The sequence below is a fragment of the Mustela erminea genome, chromosome 12, assembly GCF_009829155.1.
Source record: "Mustela erminea isolate mMusErm1 chromosome 12, mMusErm1.Pri, whole genome shotgun sequence".
NCBI lineage: Eukaryota > Metazoa > Chordata > Mammalia > Carnivora > Mustelidae > Mustela > Mustela erminea.
This window is the reverse complement of record NC_045625.1, coordinates 57,682,941-57,706,817: the sequence shown is the minus strand read 5'-3', so window position 1 is coordinate 57,706,817 and position 23,877 is coordinate 57,682,941. Positions and strand designations below refer to the sequence as shown.

General features: G+C 35.7%; 1 protein-coding gene across 44 annotated transcripts in view; it reads right to left on the bottom strand.

Moving 5' to 3' along the window:
• Positions 1-22,826, bottom strand: part of PTPRD (protein tyrosine phosphatase receptor type D) — a 2,254,226-nt gene extending 2,231,400 nt beyond the window's left edge. For 10 of the 44 annotated variants that reach the window (XM_032307458.1, XM_032307454.1, XM_032307465.1 and 7 more), the window contains exon 1: positions 22,211-22,819. The gene's annotated coding sequence lies outside the window, so the exon portion shown is untranslated. Of the gene's footprint in view, positions 1-22,210 lie in introns of all 44 variants that reach the window. The other 34 variants (XM_032307467.1, XM_032307470.1, XM_032307453.1 and 31 more) reach the window with 16 other exon arrangements.
• Between the last annotated feature and the right edge of the window lie 1,051 nt (positions 22,827-23,877).

Genomic DNA, 23,877 nt, shown 5'->3' with positions numbered 1-23,877 from the left:
AGCCTCTTGGTATTTTCACCCTTTATAATTCCCGCCTGTTGTGTGTGGGTCACACTCCTATTGAATGCAGTCAGGTGGAAGTGATGGGTTCTGACTAGGAAACTAAGCCATAAAAGGCAACATGGAATTTCTTTCCTTCACTCTCTCCCTCTCTCTCTTGCCATGCCATAGGGCAGCACTAGTGAACACATGTCAAGGAACCAAAGCCTCCAGCTTAGAATCAGTCAAGCCTGAGGTGCTACAAGCTCCCCACACCCACTCCTGATGCTTTGCTGGAGTTGTGGGAGTCTCACAGCTAGAACCACCATGCTGAGCTGCTTGCAGATTCCTGACCTCAGAAACAGATATGAATGTTATTTTCAACCACTCGGTTTTAGAGTAATTGTTGTGCAGTAACCCATAATTAATACAAGGTCTAACCTAGATCAAAACATGGAAAATCTAGTAGAGATCATTAGACTGCAGTGAGTTAGAAACTTCGTGTTCTGCCAAAACTTTCTATGAGTTGGGTCTGAACTCCTCAAAAATGTATGTGTAATTCACTGTGGAGTTGAATTCTAAAGCTGAGTGGCTCAAACATTACTAGGAACCACCTGAGGATCTTGTTAAATAGAGAGGGTCATTCAAAACCCTGGGATGGAGCCTGAGAGTCGGCATTTTGAACAAGTTCCTGGGAGATACATATGCTACTGGCCCACAAACTATACTTTGAGTAATAAAGTTACAGGGCACATGGAAGAGTGACTGCCCGTGAAGACATAAATAAAACATTCAAATGGACATTGTTTATAGCCCCCAAAAGTCCTACAATCAAAAACATGGGAGTTCAAAGTCATCATGAATGGGATATTATTACAAATACAACCTCATTTTATGCTTATAGGCTGGTTAAACCTATATCAAGAGGTTTTATATAGAAAAAAAAAATTTGAAAGTTATCAAGTAGCTTCAGACCTGTGTTCCTGTTCCAGATATGTCTGTATTTCTCTAAGGATGCATCGCGAATAATCCTGTTCCAATATATGTAATACACTTTATATTAATACAAAGAGGTTGGAAATTCTCTAAGAATGTGGGCAAACAGACATTTTGGAATTAATCCAAAGAGATTTTAATGAACTATTTTCTTTTTTTTTTAAAGATTTTATTTATTTACTTGACAGAGAGAGATCACAAGTAGGCAGAGAGGCAGGCAGAGAGAGAGAGGAGGAAGCAGGCTCCCTGCTGAGCAGAGAGCCCGATGTGGAACTCGATCCCAGGACCCTGAGATCATGACCTGAGCCAAAGGCAGCGGCTTAACCCACTGAGCCACCCAGGCACCCAATGAACTATTTTCAAATGAAGAAAAAGCTTGAAGGAATATATGCACTTCTACCAAAACAAAACAAAAACAAAACAAAAAACAAACAAACAAAAACCTTAACCTATTTACAAACTTGACAATTTTTTTTTTTCTTCCTGAGACAGAAAACAAGATCTTCAATTTGAAAATCTTTCCTGTACCCTAGGCAGGTGTTTTGTTTGTTTATTCAAGTCATTTCTATCTCATTATCATTATAGCCTTCTCCTTTGTTTTTAAAAGCATATATTCAGCACTTTGCCCAACCACATTATCATTAAAACAGGAAGTACTTAGATTTTTCCCTTTGGTCCTGAATAGAAAAATTAAATTCCTTTTTGAGTTGTGCTTTTATCTTTCCTACTAATTTTGAATCATTTACATTAGATGACACCAATTGTGTAGCATATGCCTAAACAAACATATTATATAATTTCCTTTACTGGTATTTACAGAGGATAGTTTCCGTCTGGTTTTGAGAAAGTTCCCTTAAAAATAATATATAAGGAATTAAATTGCATATGTCTTGGGTGCAGTTTAACTGGGTACTGCTTTTGCAGTCTACAGCAGTGATGCCAGGATTTTTTTTTAACATTTCAAACTTTATTTAACTAAACTAGAAAAGGTAAAGCACCTATAAAATTATGATCACTGATTAATATCAAATCAGTTCAAATGCAAGCAAGGAGCTTAATATAGCAAAAATGAAGTGATGCTATTTATGTCTAAATTTTCAGTTAATTTATGTTCTTTGAACTGCTGATTGCCTTAAGAGAAGCAGAAATAAAAAATGTCTTCAATAAATCGCTTCATTTCTCAAACGACCTGGTGTGTTGGAGTTTTGTGGCCAGCAGCCTAATGAGAATGAATGGTTTACAATCTTCTAGGACTGACCCACTTAGTCATTCACACCATCCATTGAATGGGAGACTGCTTCAGAAGTACAAGGTCACACCCTTGCCACAATTATTCTGTCTAATGAGGTATCATAAGATGTCTGCTGTTCAAAGGTGTGCAGTAAGGGCAGCTGAAGATAAAATATACGGTATCCTTGCACTGAAGCATGGATATATACTCCTGAGTCCATCTTTGTCACAGTAGAAATTAAATAAAAAAATAAATACCTCTTTAAGAAATCATTTGCACTTTAAAGAAGTAAAAGTGAAATGGATTTTACTTTCATGTTGTCAAGGAGTGGGGGGGAACAATACTCAGGAGAGTTTTGTTAGTTTTTTTTTTTTTTCCCCAAAAAAAGCTCAATAACAGGTTGACTTAATTATTCAAATAATAACTTTTTACAGTAGATAATTAAGCCATATGTTAACCTCAGAATTTAAAATAACCAATTTACTTATATTGTATGGTTCTCCTCTAAATCCATACAGATACCATTTTCAGGAGAAAAAAAAATGAGGCTTAGGTCAAATCAAAGCATCCATTAACACTGTATTGTCTCTATAGAAATCCATAGACTATATTAATTATCTAGGCAGCTGATCTAAAGTTTTTTTTAATGTTAATTGCTCATTAAAGAAAATTAACGGTGAAAAGTAAATTAAAAATAAAAACAGAGATGAACTATAAAAGATAATTAGGCAATTTGCAACTAATTGAATAGCTTTACATGAATTTTCCCCCAAATAACCAATAATTACTTCCAAAAAAAGTCAGAAAAATCAGTGATAATTCAGTATAAACTCTCTTCGCTTTAAATTTCTACAAAGTAAAGCAAATATAACTAGGACTTTTCAGAAAGCCATGTTTCCTTCGCAGTTGGCTCATCAGATAAACTTTGTCCACAGGGAATTTGGTTTTGTTTTTTGGCTTATTCTGCTGCGTATTATCTGAGTCATATCTATGCCTTAATTAAAAATTTCTCACATTATTTAATGCTTCTAAAACTATTTAAATTTGATTCAAGGATATTATTATATATTTCTATAATAAATTGAAATTAGAATTGGGCATGGGTGAATGATCTGCTTTAGCTGTTATCCAAAACCCACCTTAAAGAGCATTTTAAAATACCTTTTTTCTTTTTTTCATAATGAACAAAATGGCTATTTTTATTCAACATAATGTTTCACAATTTCATCAAGATGAATGCACACATCATTAATTGTTCAGCAGCAACCTTTACTGTATGCATATAAATATAAACTTATTGAAGTTGGTTTACCTTGTTGATTATTAACTGTTTCCAAATTGTGCATTCAACATTTCCATAACACTTTACAATCCTCCATCTTTATTTTACATTTTAAATAATAAGTCATTAACCAAAGTCCAAATTATTTGCTTAGCTGTGTGCTAAAAGATTATTTTTAGAGTGACTTCTAACTCTTAAGTTTTCTGAAGTGAAGTCCAGCTGATCACTTTGTCAGGCTGACTTAACTATTGGTATCTCCACAGTGTGTGATCACTAACATTGACTTAAGAATGAGTGATCCCTGAAGACTTTCTTTCATTTTTGACAGTGAGAATGTTTTACACAGTATGGATCCTCATATATCCTACAAGTGTCACTATATGAATAACAGAGTTCCGATATGTAATTGAATAAATTGCTTCTGTATTACGAATTATTTGGTGTAACATAAAAGTTTCCTCCACCAAATAAAGACTGTTTTCTCTTCTTTCCTGTTTTAGGGATTATTCCTATTTATGGTTTTCGTTCACACGTCAGGGCTGGAGCCTAGATGAAGGTTCATCCAGAGCAATTATAGACCTGTCTCTGCTTGACATGGAGAATGCTGAAGAGATGAATTATCAATGACAAAGCCTTTTCATGTTGTTTACAAACAGTTTCTCTTCTCTTTGGTATGAATAAAGTTCTTTGATATGAATAAAGTTTAGTTCTACAGTTTTTCCTACATTTGTTCATTTGTTTAAAAAATGTTTACTGAAGTATAGTTGACAATATTACGTTAATTTCAGGTATAGAACATAGTGATTTCATAACTCTATACCTTATGCTTTATTCACCACAGGAGTAGCTACCATCTGTCACCATACAATGCTATTTCAATATCATCGATTATATTCCCTATGCTGTACCTTTCATCCCTGTGACTTATTCATTACATAACTCTGATTACATAATTCCACTTTAAAATACTTTTTTCTGGGGATGGCTGGGTAGTTCAGTCAGTTAAGTGTCTGCCTTTGGTTCAGGTCATGATCCTGCAATCATGTCTTGCAGCTGGCTCCTTGCTCAGCAGGGTGCCTGCTTCTCCCTCTACCTGCCTCTCCCCCTGCTTATGCTGTCTGTCTGGCAAATAAATAAATAAAATAATTAAAAAATAATTCAAAAAATTAATTCTTTTTCTACAAGCTACAGCTACTTTATTGGAGGAAAAAAATGCTAGTATACCAGAGCACTTTTGTCATAATAAATTTAAAACTTTAAAAATTAAGAACATAATATGATGATGTCATGTAATAAGCAGAAAAGTATATATACATTGGTTTAGCATATCATAATTAAGGACTATACAATCTAAAAGAAAAAGGACTACATATTATCATTACTTCCACCTTTCTAGGCAAGTGATTTACAGTACAGTTTTCAAAAATAATTTAAGCTACTTTCCTTTCAAGTAATTTTCTTGTAAGCTTCCATAATCACAGTCCCATGCATACAAATATACACGTTTACATGTTCATTTTCTGACTTAACCTTATACAAACTCATTAAAGTACGTAAGAGGATATTTGCTTTACAATAAGAAAAGAGAAGTTTGCTGATATTAGTAACTGCCAATGGTCAAGAATCTAGTAATCAGTACAGCCTCAATATGATCTAAATTTGACTATTTCTAAAGCCTAGTTTCCTTATTGAAATGACTATTAAACAGCATATTTAAAAATAGTGAACTACTTATTTTGTAATCAAATTTATTTTTTACAGAACATACACTGAACACAGAATGAAGAGGATGTTGTTAAAATTTCCAAAAAGCACTTAATTTTATATATATGCAACATGTAACATATATGTGATATATGTGTGTGTGTGTGTGTATGTTAATTTACTCACATTACTGTGTGTCTGTCAAACACATGCACTAGATTTGGCTCTTATAGTCTGGCAATTATTAAGATAATTTTTTTTCCTAAAATGTGTGTGTGTGTGTGGTTATAAAAAATGATAAATTTTTAAAGGCAATATAAAGTAAAAGGAAACAAAAAAATAAACATACATATGGAATATTTCCTATAGGTTTGCACAATATAATATGTACATTAGTTATTTTTATTAGGCAGAGCCATAATTAAATTTATCTATGACTCCAAATTGGTGTAATGATATACACCTTGAGGAGCTGGCAGATTATAATAAATGAAAAGCTGGTAGTCGAGAATGAAAGTTAAAGAAAAGATATTCATATATATGAGCATTGGCTGAACTCTGTAATTTGTTCAGAGTATTTTCATTTAATATTAAAAAAATACATTCAGCTACATTGCAATGAACATGAGTATAACATCAACAAATGATGGGATTTTTGACTGGTAATAAAGACCAAGTCTTAGATAGTATTTGTAACTTTTGCCAACTAAATCAAATCAAATATGAAAAAACTTACAGGTATTTTTAAGAGGGCTGCTCCAAAAAAAGCTAAAATCATTATGTAACTATCTTTGTATGTTGGTTATTAAGAGGCTTTCTCAAGGACAAATAATAATCTTTGATTTTTTGTTAATATACATACCAAATGAGGTACCAAGGATTGCTCAAAGAAAACCATACTTTGTTATCAATAGCACAGATAATAAGGACATAAAGGGGCTCCCCCCAAATTTCTCCCCAAAATATGTTATTATTTGTTACCAAGACTGCCATTTAAATGTTTAACATGTGCACATGTTAAATAGTTTACTTATAGACTATAATTTTTTATTTGATTTTGTCTATCCAAAGCAAATTTATAATATTATCTATACTTTGTATAAATACACTATTAGGATTTTAGTCTTAAAATGAATTTATTAAACTAATGCAATGATCTACCATTTTACCCATGAATAAAAACTGGCATTTTATTAACACTGAAATAGCAAATCCACAGAAATTGAGAAATGCAGTTGTATACATGTAATATCCTTTTTAAAATAATGCATGACTTGAAACTTTTTTAAGGAGTTAAAACTGCTCATTTTAGATTAGAAAATATTTTTAATTAAAGCACCCTGCACTTCAACAGCAAGTTCCATAATGTAACTGCAGTGGTAAGCAAAGATTTCATTAACTTCCACCAGAAGTCTCAGATTTAGGAATATCGACTGTAATTAGAAAAATTAAAGCTACACTTCAGAATTAATTGAAATTATTAAAGTGTTTACTCTTGCATTATTTACGGCTAGAATGTCAGCAAAAAGCACTCTATACTTTCTCATAAGTAATTCTACAGTGCACATTAAGAACATAACATAACTTCCATGGAATATTGGGTCTTTCCAGGTGGGCCTGCTATAAGCTTTCAATTTATGCTGATTCTCTGGACAACTTCAAAATAATTCTTCTCTGGGAGTGCATGAAAGCTAATGCATTTCTGATGGATGGATGTGATGCAAGATGTAAGCATTTGCTGTCATCAGATCTACCAGCAGGATTCACCAGAAACCTAGATACTCTTATCAGACAACTGAACCAATGATAGAGTGATCAGCAAGACACAGACTGAGGTTCAGTTTTCTAAGAAAATTTTACAAAACCTGAAGAGACATAGATTATAACTATCAAGTATCAATTCTATGTTTTTATTAAGTCATTCCTCGAATTCATCTTAGACATTCTATTCAGTTGTACCAGAAATATTTTGTGTTTTGAATTTCCTAGCACAAAGTAGATGTGTCTTCAAAAAACTTTAACTTACTGTTCTAATTTAAAGTGAATAAGACTCCACCCAGGATTTCTGGTTGGCATTCATTCACCCGGCAAGGAAATATTCATAAGCATGAAAAGAAAATGAAGAAAGAACATTCTAACAACTGTCTTCCAAATGTTACTTTTTAAGTGATTCTCCACAGAAAATAAACCAAAAGTATACAAAAATCCACTCACACTCTTTATTGTACAGCAGTCGGGACTGTTGAGTTACCTGGGTTCTGATTTTCACCTTTAATTCCATTAAAAAAAAAAAAACAATTATAAGAATCTGTCATGGGACATCACAGCACCTCTTCTTCCGTATTAGTGAAATCAAATGCTTTGCATTAGATTTTTTTTTTCTAGCTAACCCAAACTATGATATAGATGGCAAAACATCTAATCTACCTGTTCTAGATTCAAGAGGAAAGGAGAACAGTGCAGGATATAAAGCGAAAAAAGGAAGATAATGTAAGCTAGCACCCAATTTTTGGTAAGATGGGGAGTGAGTGGGTAAGGCAGAGACTATTAATTCCTTCAACATCTATTTTCCTCTTCCTCCTTTCAATGAGAGCAACTCCTAAATTTTAGCGAGGTGCATGACTACTCAGTTATGTCCTACAGTCTCCAGCTTCTCATGATACCAGATAAGACCATGCAACTAAATTCAATGGTATTAGAATAAAAATTCCTTCAAAGCAAAGCTATTTCCCTTAACTTCCTATCTATATATGATATAGATATGACATGCAGATGAAGGCAATTCTCTAGTTCATAGCTGAGCAACAAAATGGAAGAAGCCCATTTACATGAAAGCCCTTATGAAAACAGTGTTATCTCATCAGGCTGGCCCATTCACCTTAGGACTATTAAGTGGGAAAAATAATTCTATTTCATTTCAGATACTCTGTTTTGGGATCTTATCATTACAGTAGCTTAGCCTGTAATCTAATTTATATAATGGTGAATGTTGTCTTTTAAAATCATAATTATTTGCTTTGCTACCAATTTATTTTTTGCAGAGTAGCATGTGGGTTAACAAGGACTTTAATTTTATTTGATTTTACATCAATTAGGAATCCTGATATATGATGCAAAATATAGGGGAAGGAAGGGTCTTAGAATTTTTATACTGGTTATCTCACAGAAAAAGACAAACAATTGATTACCAGCACAAATATTCCAAACTTTTTCTAAAGGTTGCTTATGAACATTTTATAATTTTCCAAACTATCCCACTGTCATGTGGCTGTTGAGTTACTTAATTAGAGAACTCAGTTCTAAGATCTGACAGAGACTGAAATAATTCAAGATTCTGTACTTCAATAAAAAGCCCTTTTCCCTTCAGTTCCGTGGTGTTTTTACCTATAACAGAACACCTTTATTCTTTCCTCTTCTACTCACAAGCTTTTCCCTCACTCCTCTCAGTCTTCTAACAGATTCCACTTAATAATAATAATTTTTAGTCACCAATACAAAGAAGATTTCTCAGTATTATGAGTTCTTCAGATCACAGAAATATTTCAATATGGATAAAAATAAACATTTTCATAGTTAGTCACATTATTTTTGAATTGTGGTCTAAAGGTGTTCATGCAATATTTTCAAAGTAAAAATTAAAAATACTGAGATGGACACTGTGACTACATTACTTGCTTTATCTGATGATCTGATGATCTATCACTTTAAAATCTGGGCTACTCTCCTAAAAAAATCAAAATTTACTAACTTAAAATCAGTGATTTTTCAAACCATTATGTAAATGAATTTCATTTAGAAATAGTATCTATTTGGTAAATTTATAGAAAATTGCTCAGATATTATCAAAATATCCCCCAAAGGTTTTTTGGCTTCTTTCATAATAAGTATCAAGGCTATATTTAAAAAAATACATACTATTTCCCTTTTTGAACTGCAACATTCTCTTTAAGACAGATTTCATGTTACGTACAATGCATGCCCCAAACCTAGAAAGTATACCCAAATTCTTAAGGTTGATGAGAGTAACTATATACGTGCCTTACTTAACAGATGTTACAGTAGCATCTCCAGCAACAAAGAGCTGGCACTCAGCCAAGCTATGAGCAGCAAAGCCTGTGCCTATGGGGGCTGGGCTATAGTAAGAAACCCACATAGTTCCAGGATGGTAAGCCAAGAAAGGCTGACCACTTTGGAGCTGGCAGAGGAAACACAACATAAAATTTTGTTAGAGATCATTACTTTGTATGGCAGATACTGGCTGCTGCTGGGAAGCAAAAACAAAACAAAACAAAAAAACAAAACACACACACACACACACACACACACACACACACACACACAAAACTTGATCAATTTGTTGTTCAGAAGTAATGTAATAGGAGGTTCATCTTTGAGCAAAGCTAAAAAGCAATAGAAGTCCCTCAAAAGTTGGCATTCTATTGTATATGTCATTGGCTGTAAAGGATACTCAAGATACTCTGAAACAAGATTCAAAATTAATGTCTGAAGGACACATGCATATAACATTACAAAAATTTGAGACAGGTAAATGCAGTTATAAATCTCCATCATCATTCTTTTCATCATATGCCACTTAAATTACTCAATTTTTAACTTCAAGGTATTTATACATTTATTATAGAATACATGAGCTGGTGGAGAGGCAAGAATGAAAGATAAAAAGACAGTTTGCAGTAGAAATTATAAAGGTCCCTTTACACATCATCGAAATTTCTTCTGAACATTATACTTCTTTCAGTAAGGAATCTTTTAAATGTTTTAAGCATAATCAGTTTTGCATTAAAAAAACAAAACAAAACAAAACAAAATCTTTTGGTGGCAGGGAAAAGAATAGAAATGAAGCAAAGGTAGGTAAACAGGAAATAGTCATATAGGTAAGATTTTTTCTATGGACTGAATGCTTGTGTCCTCCCAGACTTTGTATATTGTAAACCTATTGGATGGTAAGTGGAGGGAAGAATTTTAGGATGTGATTAAATCATGGAGGTAGAACACTCATGAATGGAATTTGTGCTCTTATAAGGAATTGGCAGACAGCTCCCTTGCTTCTTCTGCCATGTGATAACACAGCAACAAGAAGACTGTATATCAGTCAGGAAATGGACTCTCACTAGATACAAAATCTGCCAGTACCTTGATCTCACACTTTCCAGCCTCCAGAACAGTGAGAAATAAATTTCTGTTTTTATAAGCTGCTCAGTCTATGGTGTTTTCCTTATAGCAGTTCAAATGGATTGCAATAATTTGGTAAGACTCTGAAGCAAAGTTACAGCCAGGGGAAAGATTTGATTAAAAAAATAAAATAAATAAAAAGTGGACTTCACAGAGCTTAGTGACTGAGAGGTATCATTTTACAATAAGACTCCCACAGAACTAAGTGTGGATACTGTCACAAATTTGATGAGACAATCTAGACTTCTAAAATCTTTACTCACTTCAGTTTGCAAATTTTGCTTATTTTAGCTAATTACCAGTACTTATTACATTTGTTTGCCTTTGGAGACCCAATCTGAGATATGTTGCTCTACTCACATCATTAATCCAAATTAAAATGTGTATAATGAGTATATTATATTTCAAGAATAATTGGGACCACCTGTTTAAAAACACTGAACCTAAAGATTATGTCTTCCTTCTTTGTAAATTGCAAGAAATAAAAAGGTATTGTTGCCAATGTATAAAACATTTTGAAGCTCCTTTGTTTCTCATTCTTGACCATTATTCCTCTTACAAGTATTTCAATGACAAGAGGCCAAAACCTAGCTTGTAACACACATTTTAACAGTTTAGCAGTTCTGTGAAGGTCTCCAGTGGACAAGTTTGTATCATAAAACTGCCCAGGCTGTCACCTTTTCCACTCTTCAATTCTCATTTACACCTGAAAATGCACTGAATTTTCTTGGTAAGTAATCAGAACACATGAAGGAAGAAAGACCTTAGGAAGACCCCTGAGTGGGGGGGGGGTTAAAAGATAATCCAATTAGCCTTCACTAAGTGCTTCTGTATCTTTCACACCTGTAAGGAAGAGGTTTGAACCTCTTGAAATAAGAGTCATAAAACAACTTTAACTTTCTATTTTTAGTATTATGTATTTCTCCAACATAGCAAAAGAAAAAAGAACAATTTTTGTATGTGTTTTGCCATCTTGTGGTATTAAATAAAATTATAATTTGACAAACATATACCTAAGACATAAGAAGTGTTGATTCCATAAGCTAAGAAAGAGCAAAGCTAATGTTTTACTTTGTCTGATTTTTAAAACGTCACACAGCATTTCTGATGCTTTCACAGAACATCAAAGAAATGTCTCATGTCCTGTCAAAATTAGGGCACCAGATTTCCATCAATATGCACTGATCATTTGTCATATATTAGAAACCCAATAATTGTTTACTGAGGATCACTTTATTCAAGCTTTCTTTGGTGAATATAGAGGCAATGGGGGGCACCTGGGTGGCTCAGTGGGTTAAGCCGCTGCCTTCGGCTCAGGTCATGATCTCAGGGTCCTGGGATCGAGTCCCACATCGGGCTCTCTGCTCAGCGGGGAGCCTGCTTCCCTCTCTCTCTCTCTCTGCCTGCCTCTCCATCTACTTGTGATCTCTCTCTGTCAAATAAATAAATAAAATATTAAAAAAAAAATAGAGGTAATGGTTTAACTTTTGCATTCTTATAATCTGAAGACTAAATTATGCTTTACATTGTTAACTCATATTCCTTCCCTTTTTTTTTTCAGTTTCAAGTAAGCTGCATACTAAAATTTTAGAAATTTGATTGATACACCAGGAAAAAAATAAGCAAATAAAAGTAGTTTACTATCACAATCAAATTAAATTTACAACAATTTAGTAAATGCAATTTAGTAAATAATACTCACACCACATGGCAAGGAAGAATAAGTAGTAAGAGTTCATACAAATAATTGTAATTAAGATGACTCTTACAGGATCAATTTTTGGCTTTCCTCTTCTCACTTATTTCTTCAGTGCTTATGATTAGTATCCCTTACTTTATACTTTGCATGAGTTAGTTATGCCAGTCTCATTTCAGTATTATGGCAAATGTGTATCAAAATGCTCTGAATAATATCCACTGATTGATAAGCCCCTTTTGACTCTGAATTTAATTCCACAGTGCACCCAAAGCTCATCTTCCCTGCCTTTGCGTTTCTATTCTGCTATGCCTTTTATACAGCACAAAGATACTCAAGCATCTTAGCTGATTCTCAAAAAGTACGGCTCTTGGTCACCAGTGACCAAATACAGCAAGGTGTGTAAAACAGTTGACACAGCATAAAATCTTGTCCAGGAAGCTACAAAGGCCTGAGTAGTGCGAACCGAACCACTTGGATCAATTTATTCCTGGGAAGGGCCCTGAGGTTGGAGAGGTACACCAGGGAAAAGCAAAGAGCACATCAGGTTCTCTGTCTACAGATCAAATACTTCCAAAGACGAAAAGGAATACACTCAAAAGCATTTGTGTCATGCTTACCCACTAACTTTGTAAACAGCTATGTGAAGATAGATTGCCTTGATGTGTCTTGTCCCTGCCTTTTTCCCCTCAACAACACTTTCACAGTGTTCTATTCGTGTGTATTATTTACTGATGATAACTTGTGTTTGTTTCATTTGAAAAGAATTGTATGCATTAGGGATGCCTGGGTGGCTCAGTGGGTTAAGCCTCTGCCTTCAGCTCAGGTCATGATCTCAGGGTCCCAGGATCCAGCCCCTGCACAGGCTCTCTGCTCAGTGGGGAGCCTGCTTTCCCTTCTCTCTCTGCCTGCTTCTCTGCCTGCTTGTGATCTCTCTCTCTCTCTCTCTCTCTTTAATAAATAAATAAAATCTTTGAAGAGAAAAGAAAAGAATTGTGTTATATAAGCACAACTGGGATCCCTCTTTTTCCACATTTGATATACAGAACCTATGGAATTCCTTTTGCATACTAATGTACATCTAGGAAAACATATAAGCCAGCATGTCAAAATATCAATATGGCAAAGTGGTTTAAAATGTGGGATCTAAGTCAGAGGGCACAGGTGCTGCGTTTGATATGCTACCTTGGGCAAGTTTACTTACCTTCTATGTACTTTAGTTTCCTCATCTGCAAATTAAAGATAATAACTGTACTAACTTCACAGGGCTAATGTGGGAATAAATGCGTTAATGCATGTAAAGCATTTAAAATAATGACTGGCATAATATAAAAATAAAATAATGACTGATATATAATAAAACCAATCAATGTAACCTAGTATAATTACCTCTATCTGAAGATATTTTCAGAGTTCATAAGAAGATACTATGGGGGGAAAAAAAAAGGCCAAAAAACCCCAAAAGAAAAATAAGATGCTGAGGCCATCTCTGATGAGGAAAAAATTTGTTTCCTTCTTTGAGTGTCATCTTAAGAAGTGATAGACTATTCATGTAATGCAGATTGTTTTATCAATGAGAGGGTCGAACTCTAAAGGAAATGTACACTACAAACAAAGGCAATATCTATTTAAAAATCTTAATAGCATATACTTTCATACACTCATGTGCTCAATAGAGTCATTCCTATGTAATTACAACACCGGGTTCGCATTTAGGATAAAGGAAATGGGTGGATAAGGGAAACTTGGCAGTAGAAACAGAAATGAGATAAGATATGCCTGTCAAATAAGAGGCAAAAGAAGTCTGCCCTTAGGGTGAACCATAGGATCTCTTCTGACCTAGCCTCCTAAAGGGATTGATCTCCAGGTTCACATTACATAAGATTTCACACCCAGTTATTCTAGGATATTACCTAAAATTCCTTTCTCTAAAAAAAGTGTGCATATGTGTGTATACCTGTGTGTGTACACTGTATATAACATACATACTGTTTATATATTACAATTAGAATAATTCTTATGATGCACTCCTTCCAAAAGCCAGTAATTATCAATGTGTTTTAGCCAATGTGTAATTTATGTTATTAAGTTCCCACAATATAAAGGGCACATCAGAAGGTAGGAAGGTTTCAAGCCCCTAAAAGACAACAGGAAGTCATGCCTTCCTGAGAGGCAGGGAAATGGGACACTGAAGTGCTGAATTCAGTCCTTGAGAGCACACAGTTCTACCGCAAGAAAGCCCTATTGTCTTTACCCATACAGGTATAAATGATGAGGATAAGCCATGTCTTACAGAGCTAACCACAGATGTATCCTAGGAGGAAACAAATGGATAGCACATATGACACAGAATGAACACATCCATTCACAGGAGAAGCCACCGGACATCCTTACACACTAAAATGCAAACAATGATCCATTGAAGAAAATACCGTGGATACATATTAATCAAGAACTAATTGAGTATATTATATAATATAATGGGAAATAACAAATGGTGGGGAAATTTTCCTCTTTTTGATGTACAAAGCCCAGCATTAAAGTATAGAAATACAAAAGAGCCTTTGAGAGTGAAAAACTATATTATATTGGCACTCTTTTTCAAACGTTCCTGTTTAAGTTGTATAAACAATGAAACTTTGATAAGGTTTTTAGAGGGAATACAAAGGGAAACCCTTTAAAATTAAGTCAGAAATGTCTCCTTTACTTATTCTAGAGAAATCAAAAGGAAATTTGGGTAATTTTTTTAACTCCAAATATACATAAATTCCAACTAAGTTTCTAAAAATTTAAATCACACTTTTGACTTCTTGTTTGGTTACATGATCCAATTTACATATTATAAGACCTTTTATGAAAATAACACACAAATCAAAATGCATAGGCAGAATTTCCTCTCTTTTCTCTGTCCTCTGTCCTTAGGAAACCAATGCACTTCTATGATGCTTTGGTTATAGCTAGAATAACATGAACCTTGACTTTAACTTGTGTTATAGCTTCTGAATTTGGAAATATAAGAGATTGATCATTAGTTTGTGAACTACTACAGTGGTCTGGAGATTTAATGGGGCTTCTGGTATCTTGTAGGTATGAGGATGGTATAATGATATGCTTGTCATGCCTTACTGCTTCTCTAGAACTGTGGAGAGTGAGGCGCCTGAAGAATCTGAAGAATTAGCATTGCAGTAATACAGCTTGGAAGATGATGAAGGGTGTCCATTAATTCCAGTGGAATACAGCGTAGCCTACAGCGGCTAAATAAGCAACAAGGATTCCACTTGGCTTCCATATGAGACGGCTTTGACTCAGGATGACAGTGAATGAGAGGAGAAAAATGGCAAAAGAAGGCTTGTAGCTGGAAAATTTTCTGTGAGTTAAACAGGAAGATTCTTTGGGGGAAATTCTATTTTCTCCATGGAATTAAAAAAAAATCTTAATAATGGGGAAACGTTTCATAAGAATATAGGATGGTCACAAGTTAGGCAGCTTTATATTGCTAGCCTCAGAGTGTTTTACTTAGCACTGCTTGGTACAAGAAAGACTGAATAAATATTTGGGGACCAAATAATATGTTGTATACCCCTAAATACAAATAATATGTTGCATATCCCTGCATATAAGTTATGAAACAGAAGAGAATGTAACTTCCAGGAGTAGAAATATGGCTACGATACCTGAATTAATGTCCTGTCCTTAATTTCTGTGACAAAATCCAATGAAGACATAATGAAGATCATAAACTGATAAACTGACCTTCTCGATGGCTTCAGATGAGACAAGGTAACAATCGCATACACTGAAAGTACGGTGCAATTTAGTAAGAGTCAGATTCCTTGTTAATTTGATGGCCAATTACCCCAAAGTGAAAAGTTGTATCTCTGATTTTGAAACCCATTTGTGGGGGGGGAAAAAGGTGGAATACCACATCTAGGGCAAGATTAACAAGTCTGTCATTCTTCATCCTCTCCCCTCTTCATCCTTTATCCTACTGTAGGTCACTACATCCTCTGTTCTACCGTAGGTCACTATACTGGGACAACATTTCAGGAACAGAAACTTGTATGAGTATTTTTCCGCCTTGGACAAGTGACCTCGACCACTTCATTTAAAAAGAGAAAACATTCAGGCACCTGGGTGGCTCAGTTGGTTGAGCGACTGCCTTCGGCTCAGCATGATCTCAGACTTCCAGGATTGAGTCCCACATTGGGCTCCCACCTCCTTGGGGAGTCTGCTTCTCCCTCTGACCTTCTCTCTCGTGCTCTCTCTCATTCATTCTCTCTCAAATAAATAAATAAATCTTAAAATAGTAAAAAAGAGGAAGCATTCTGTTGCTTTTGCTTATTTTTTTCTGCTTCTGTTTTCTAAATTGACCTTTCTTGAAATTGGAAGGAAGCTATGTTCTAGACCTTTGTCCTAAGCTACCAGGTCCATCTAACCAAAGGAGCAGGAGTATATCCTGCAATACAAATTCCACAGTGTATGTAATTAAGCAGGTAAGTAGTAAAAAGGAGTATGTGCACTCAGACTTGCCTGACTTTGTTTTCTCATGTAGCTGTTGATGGGCCCTCTTTTTAATACAAACTACACTTAAGAAACATAACTTTGGATTTTTTAGAAAAGTATAATTCACAAGAGTCGCAATAGAATAAATGCATTAAAAGACTTGCATAGCAGATTTGTTAAATAATTACATGTTTAAAAGGAATTTTATAAAATTCACTAATTCTCTGTTTAAGTGTAACAGTTTTATTGTTCCCTTACAAAGTAAATCAAATATGCAATGAATTATAACAAGGTATTCAAGTTAAAATAGTACATTTAATTTAATATGAGGTTAATAATGGCAGCTTTTAGGTAACTAACCATGTCATAATCAAATTGATTTTTTTCCTTTTCTTTTTTAGCACCTAATGTAAGTACATATACCAAACCAGGTAAATAAAGTCTGTAATAATAAATGTGAAAGAACAGCAATTATGTTCTCTTTAATTCTATAATCTCAACCTTGAGAATATTTTATTATAATGTGGTATTTAGAAAATATGTGGGCTTATTAAACTAGGCAAGATATTGGTAATATGGTATACTGTTGAACTTACATTTAAGAATCAGAGAGCAATTTGATATTTTACACCCTAATATATATTATCTGTCTTTGATTATTCAATTATTATACATATACTTCTAAAATTTTAAGTGCACCATTTTCACTAAGTTCCATCTTGAACACCTGTGCTTAAATACACATGTGCACAGGCATACAACCAAACACACAAAACAGAAAGCAAATACGCTCTCTAATTAATCAGCTATATCTTGCATTCAGAAGTAAATAAATTTTAAATACAGCTTGATTTCCGATTCTCCAATGATTTAAAATATAAAACTTTTTATGGAGTTAGAGGTCCACGTGCTACTAGCCAAATATTTATATCAGAAAGAGGAAATATTGGACACACTGATTTTCTTAGAGGAGAAAAACTTTCAAATTTCATCAATTAAAAACGTGATTTCTATGTAATCTTGGTTTTCTATAAGAAAAGCAAGTACCCAAAATTAACATTGTATATATTATTTCTGTGTCCATTTTCCATGACTAGAAGCTTTGTCATTATAAAATCTTTTTAGATAAATGTGTTGTATTATACATCACCAATTGGAATTTTCGTATTGATAATTTACTAACAGGTATACATTATTGTCTATATATTTACTTGTCAATGTGTCATCTTAGATACTACTGCTTTGTGAGGTAAAACCTCTCTGTGAACTTGGGAAGTATATGTCACATTTATAGTTTTTAACCTCCAAAGTCTTCAGTTTCCTCTTTAAAATACAGGGGCTGAAATGAATTTTTATGCGGTGACTTCTAGCAGTGACAGTCTATAACATGTATCTCAGGGAAATAAAAACAGTATATTTAAATTGTGCATGTTTATCTAAACATGATATTGTAAAATAGAATATATAATAAACTAAGAGGAGAAAAAAGGAAGTCAAAGGACACTTAGTAGTTTCTTTCATTTTTATCTTCTCATACCCTTTTGGTATTAAATACAGGAACAAGTCCAAACATACTTGCTTATATAATATTTTTTCAGTAGAGAGTGCAACGGGTGGTTTAGAAGAATTTTAGTCCACTCCCTTCCTTCCATACTCTCCATCCTCCTCTTCCACATAAACATTTTAATCCACATAGCAATAGGGTCCAGTCACCTCCAATATGACTTAGGGACAATTTTCTTAATCCTTCCCCAAACAAGATGGCTGCCACAACGCCTCTTTGGGTTCTATGGTGCCAGAGTAGTCTAACAATTTGCTAAATGCTACTATTAATTATATTACTAGTTATATTATCTTGTTCCATGAGATTTTGGAATTAAAACCTCAGATTGTAGGTGAATTTCTCTACTGGACAGAGGAGAAAACCCCGGAGAAAACCCATAGAGTCCAAGTTACCTCCCTGGAGTCACACTGCCAATTATAAAGATGAGAGAAAGATTCAAAACCTTTGATTCTACAATCATATAAGTGTTCACCTAATGGACAATATTCATTTTTTATTCTTCATTCATTTTCTTTCATTCAACACATTTTTAAGGAGTTTGAAAAAAGCATAACTATTATTGCAAGTACAGTTAACTTCCACATTGATTCTACCAGTGGAAATTCATTTATTCCACTGGATGCCAAATTGCTTTTGAATAGCCTGATTAAAACCCAGTGAACTGACAGTAGTCATAAAAATTTTGCACTTAAATATCTAAGGAGATAAATTCAAATGGTACTCAATTTACAAAATCCTACTCATCCAGTTTTCAATATAACTCTTAAATTAGTATTATTAAATATATACTATCATATAATTTCCATTGTTAAAGTTTATTAAATTCAGTATAAGTGTAAGTTCAAAATAATATTACAGAAATTATTTCTCCAAACAACAGAGGAATCTTGAAATAAAGTTATTTGTTTTATTAAATGTGAGAGATGCATATTGATATATTCAATTAGACAATTTTGAAAATCACTTTTTTTAGAAATTTCAAAAAACAGAAGACATTTGGTAAGTAAGTTTAAAATGTATAGTATTTATTTTAGGTTACCTGTTCTCAAATCACTACATAAAATCCATCCATTTCCCACCTTCACCTATAATCCAGTCTCAGAAATGCAAAGATATTGGAAAGTTAATCAGTGATACACCTCTAACTGCAAAACAATTTACCCATTGGTAACCACAATTGTCATGTGTACTATTAGCCATTCCCAAAATTTTAACAGAGTATCTACCTAATATTTAAACTGTTTTTACACTTAATATTACTAAAAAGAAACGTCCTTTGCACTTGCAGTTTGCATCCACACCCAAAAAGTAATACACAGGAGAGATAGAATGCCATTCCATTGAAGGAAAAACAAAATTTTTATACTTCAGTCTCTTAGTATTACATTTAATTAACAATATTTTACTTTCTTAATCATTTTAAGTAAATAGCAATCATATGTATCCAAAGGACTCTAAAATATAAGATCATGTGTTCCATGAAATCATCTTTAAGTTACTACAGTTACAGAACTAGACCTGTAAAATCTATGTTATTATTAAAGGAAAAGAAAAGTATATTTGCCTTCACCAACTGCAACTGTAAGCAAATGCAGGTATATAGCACTTTATTAGTAAGAACTCCTTTAGTAAGCACACGTTAGAGGAATTAATCATTCATTCCCTGCAGACTGCTTATGTATTTCATAGGGCCATTATCTGATCTGAATAACAAGAACAATTGCATAATAAAACACATAACTGCTGACACTAGCAACTTTCTTTTTTCAACTTTAAAGTTGCAACCATCTCTGTATCGCATAGAAAACTGGTGACAAAAAAAAAAAGAAAGAAAGAAAGAAAAGAAAAAGAGAGAGAGAAAGAAAAATAACAAAACAAATCCTGACAATCTAATCACCCCATCCAGTTTTGACTTTTTTGAAAGTGATCAAATATGATATTTGCAAGCTTGACTAGAAATAGTTTTAATTCAGGCTATCTTCCTTAGCACTATAATATAATTAGAGCACAGGCAGAATGTGTGTCATATTAATTTTCATGTTAATTGTAAATCTTTGCTTTCAGAAATTTGAATAGGATCAACAATTCTGCCATGTCTTTTCTACTGTGGAAAATGTGTCCTATGGTAATATATGTAACAACATGATTGAACCACTTTTAAAATTGGGACTTCAATACACTCTTACCTTTTATTTTTCATTAACTTCTTTTAAAACATCAGATATCTTTTTGGATATTTGAGGTCACAAATAAGTAGAGGTCATATGCTTTACAAATCTGACCAAGCATGGTTTAATTTTAAATTATTTAAATTCATTTTAAACCAATAGCAGAGATGGCAGCTGAGAATAGCAATACCTCTCAGAGAACCCATATGGATAGAAAATAAAGTAATATACAAAAAACAATGACGTATCTTTCCCAAATGATTTCCATATATTATAACTTTATATCAAGAAATTCATCAACTGTTCTACTGCTATTTAATTACCTTAAAAACTTATGTCTCAAGATATTCAGAGCTTTTGACATTGAAGAACCATACCAACTCTAAAAGAGCTTTCCTTTTTTAAAACCATTGTACATTAGTTTACTCTTAAAATTTAAAAAAATCAATGCCAAATGAATATTGCCACTTTTACATACACATTTGAGTAAATATAAAGGTAGCATTTTTTTCTACTTTATTATTATCATCACTTAAATATAAGAGAGCCCTTAGGTATTATTTGATGGTAAGGTGTTCTGTTGAAAAATATATATCTGCAAGATAAGTGGCTTTAATTTTCAATCTGGTTCATAACTCTTAAAGACATTTGCTTGTAAGAGTGCTTTACACTGAGACAGAAAATAGAAAGTTAAAGATAAAACAAACTTTCTAAATTACTGTTCCACTCTAGTCAGCATGAATGCTATTATGTCAGAGAACTTTGGCTTTGTTAAAAATCAGCTCTGTTGTATCTAAATTGCAATTCCTACTGTATCTACTGTATATGTAACAATGTAAGAAGAATTAGATTCCGAGTCCATTTGGCAGTAATAAAGAAAAAAAATGCTGAAATGTTATTGATTCTCTCTTTCTTGTGCAAAACAAACTGACTCAACTATATTTTTACTGACCTAACGCAAAGGTTTTGTTTAGATATTACAAAATGCTGGCAAATGTTAGACCATCATTTATTCTTTTTCAATATATCATTAACCCCTTCACAGAAAAAGGAAGAGTGTCCTACTTGTTTTTACAGAAATGCTGCAGCTACTGACATGGTGATGTTAGCCCCAAGAGGAATACTGCCTGCAAAAGTTTTTGATGCAGAGATATTCAGCCCTAGGAGACACCTTAAGCCTGTCACTGGCTGCTGAGCCCCTGTCACAGTTCATAACCTGCTGTGTCAAAGTCACAGCCTCAGCTCGTACCCTCTCCAAAGCATTTTTCACATTCCCTCTCCAAATTAATTTCATCAAAATTATCCAAACTAGCCCAGTTCCAGGATTTTCTTCCACATCTCATCTACCCACAAGTAGTAGAAACCTCAACAGGATTTTCTCCCGGTCTTTCAAACCATCTTTATTAACTTTCCCTTGACCCAATTTTTTGGCAAGCTGTCTTCAGGACTAAAGATAAAGCAAGCAACCAAGTGAAGTCAGGGAAGGATGGGAGTTGGTGTGGATTAAGGCTGAGGTGGAAGGTAGCAGGAGGAGTGAACCAGGTTAGAATTCTCCAGCTTTTTCTAGGTAATCATCCTTAAATCTTAGAACCAACCAACGTTTCACAAGCCAGGCTCCCAACATCTCTTGAACAATAAACGTTTAAAAATCAGATCCCCAGTAAGGTTTCTCCCACTTTAGTCTTCTCAATGCCCTTAAAAGAAAAAAAAAAAAAAAAAAAAAGAAGAAGAAAAAAAAATGCTTAGCAAACCACTTCTCAATTAAGAACTAGTTAAGTTATATAAGTCAACTTCGTCCCCGGTAAAACGAACTGTGTCCATAGCATCCGAAGGGAGAGCATCCAGCATACGCCTCACTTGAGAGAAAAGAAATACAAAAGCACAGTTTACTTACTAAAGCAGCCGCTCCAGTCCTCCTTGGAAACCCTGAGGAGTCTTCTCTTTTCTTTCCTCCCAGTCAAATAAAGAACTGTCTTTCCATTCCACACAGGCCCAGAATAAACTGCAAGAAAGGACAGCACATGCACAGCAGCCCGTCGGGCTTTGCCTTGGGTAGGGTGCTTCGAGTGCTGCTTGTTTCGAAAGTGGGACCTTCTTTTCCGGAGGGAGGGGGCAACGACCGAAGAAAACAAGGGCGCTCCGAGAGCTGGCTTGGGTCGTGCAAATTATTCTGAAGGCAAAGTACCTGCGCTCTCCCCGCCGAGGCTGCCTGTCAGCGGCGCGCGAGGGGAGGAGGCGGCGGAGGAGGAGCAGCGGGAGGGCTCGGGCTGGGAGGAGACCGCCGGGTGGGGGGAGGCCGCCGGGGGGCCGGCCGAGCTGCCGCCGAGACCGCGAGGAGGCGAGCGGCTGTCAGGGCGAGGCGCTGCCCCACGCGCTCGGGCCGCCGGGTGCGGGTGCGGGTGCGGGCGCGGATGCGAGCGCGGGCGCGGCGGGGCGGGGAGCGGAGGCGCCGAGCATCTCCCGGCCGCTCCCGCACTCGCTCTCTGGCTCGCGCTCCCTCTTCCTCCCGCTCGCACACACAGGCACACACCCCACGTCTCCAGTAGCAGCCGCTCGGCCGCACGCACTCACCTGCATTTCCTTAACGAGCCTCTTGATGGCTGCCAGCGGCGCAGGCCCGGCTCTGACGGGCGGGAGCCGGGGCGGGGAGGACGTGGCGCGGGATGTTCCGAGCGCCGGCTGCCGTGCGGGCGAGCGAGCCGGGGCGGGAGGAGGGGGACACTGGGAGGCGACCCCGAGCTGCCCGGGCGCGGCCGCGCTGACCCCGCGACCCAGAGGCCGTGGCATGCCCCCGGGGCTCCGGGAGAAAGCCGTGCGCGCGGGGAGAGGAGGCTCTTCCCGACCACTAAAGCCACAGAGGACTGGTCCAGGTGTAGATCCCGGTGGCGCTTCTTCAGGTGTTTGCGTGCTTTTGGTTATTTCGGTGTGTGTGTTTGTTTGGTTAGTTGCTTTTTCGGAGGGACGCCGGAGGCAAGCGTTAGGGGTGGCGGGGTTAAAAATGCAGGGGCGGGGGGTAGACTTTTAGTTCGCAACACATTCGTTGCTTGTGAAGAGCCCACTTGGGTGAGGACTAGGAGAGAGGAGCAGAGGCTGCGTAGTGCGGAGTGCCCTGCGTCCTGGATCCTGGATGGAGTTTTCAGTTGGGGTGCTCCGTAGCGTAGCTGGGCTTGAGGTCCAGGTAGGGCTCTGTCAAGGAGGTAGTTGAGAAGGGGAGAACCTGTGAAAGAGTTGCTGGAAAGTAGCCTCGCTTCTGAGGCGAGGACCTGGACTGCTTGCGGGGCGGGGGGGGGGGGGGGGGGGTAGGTATTTATCTACTCACTGCTTAGGAGAATGACCAGTGCCTCTGAGGTGATGTATCACAGACTGTAAACAAGCAAAGAGTAACTTAAATCCCCCGGAGCCAAGCTAGAAAAGAGGATTGGAGCTAGGGAAGAGCAGGGTGGGAGGAATGTAACAGAAAGCTTCTATCATTTTACCGTCATTTGTGTCTGATCAAAGGATATAGCTGTGGCAACCTCTGTTGCTAAAGAAAGAGCAGTGTCACCACGTTGGTGCTAAAAA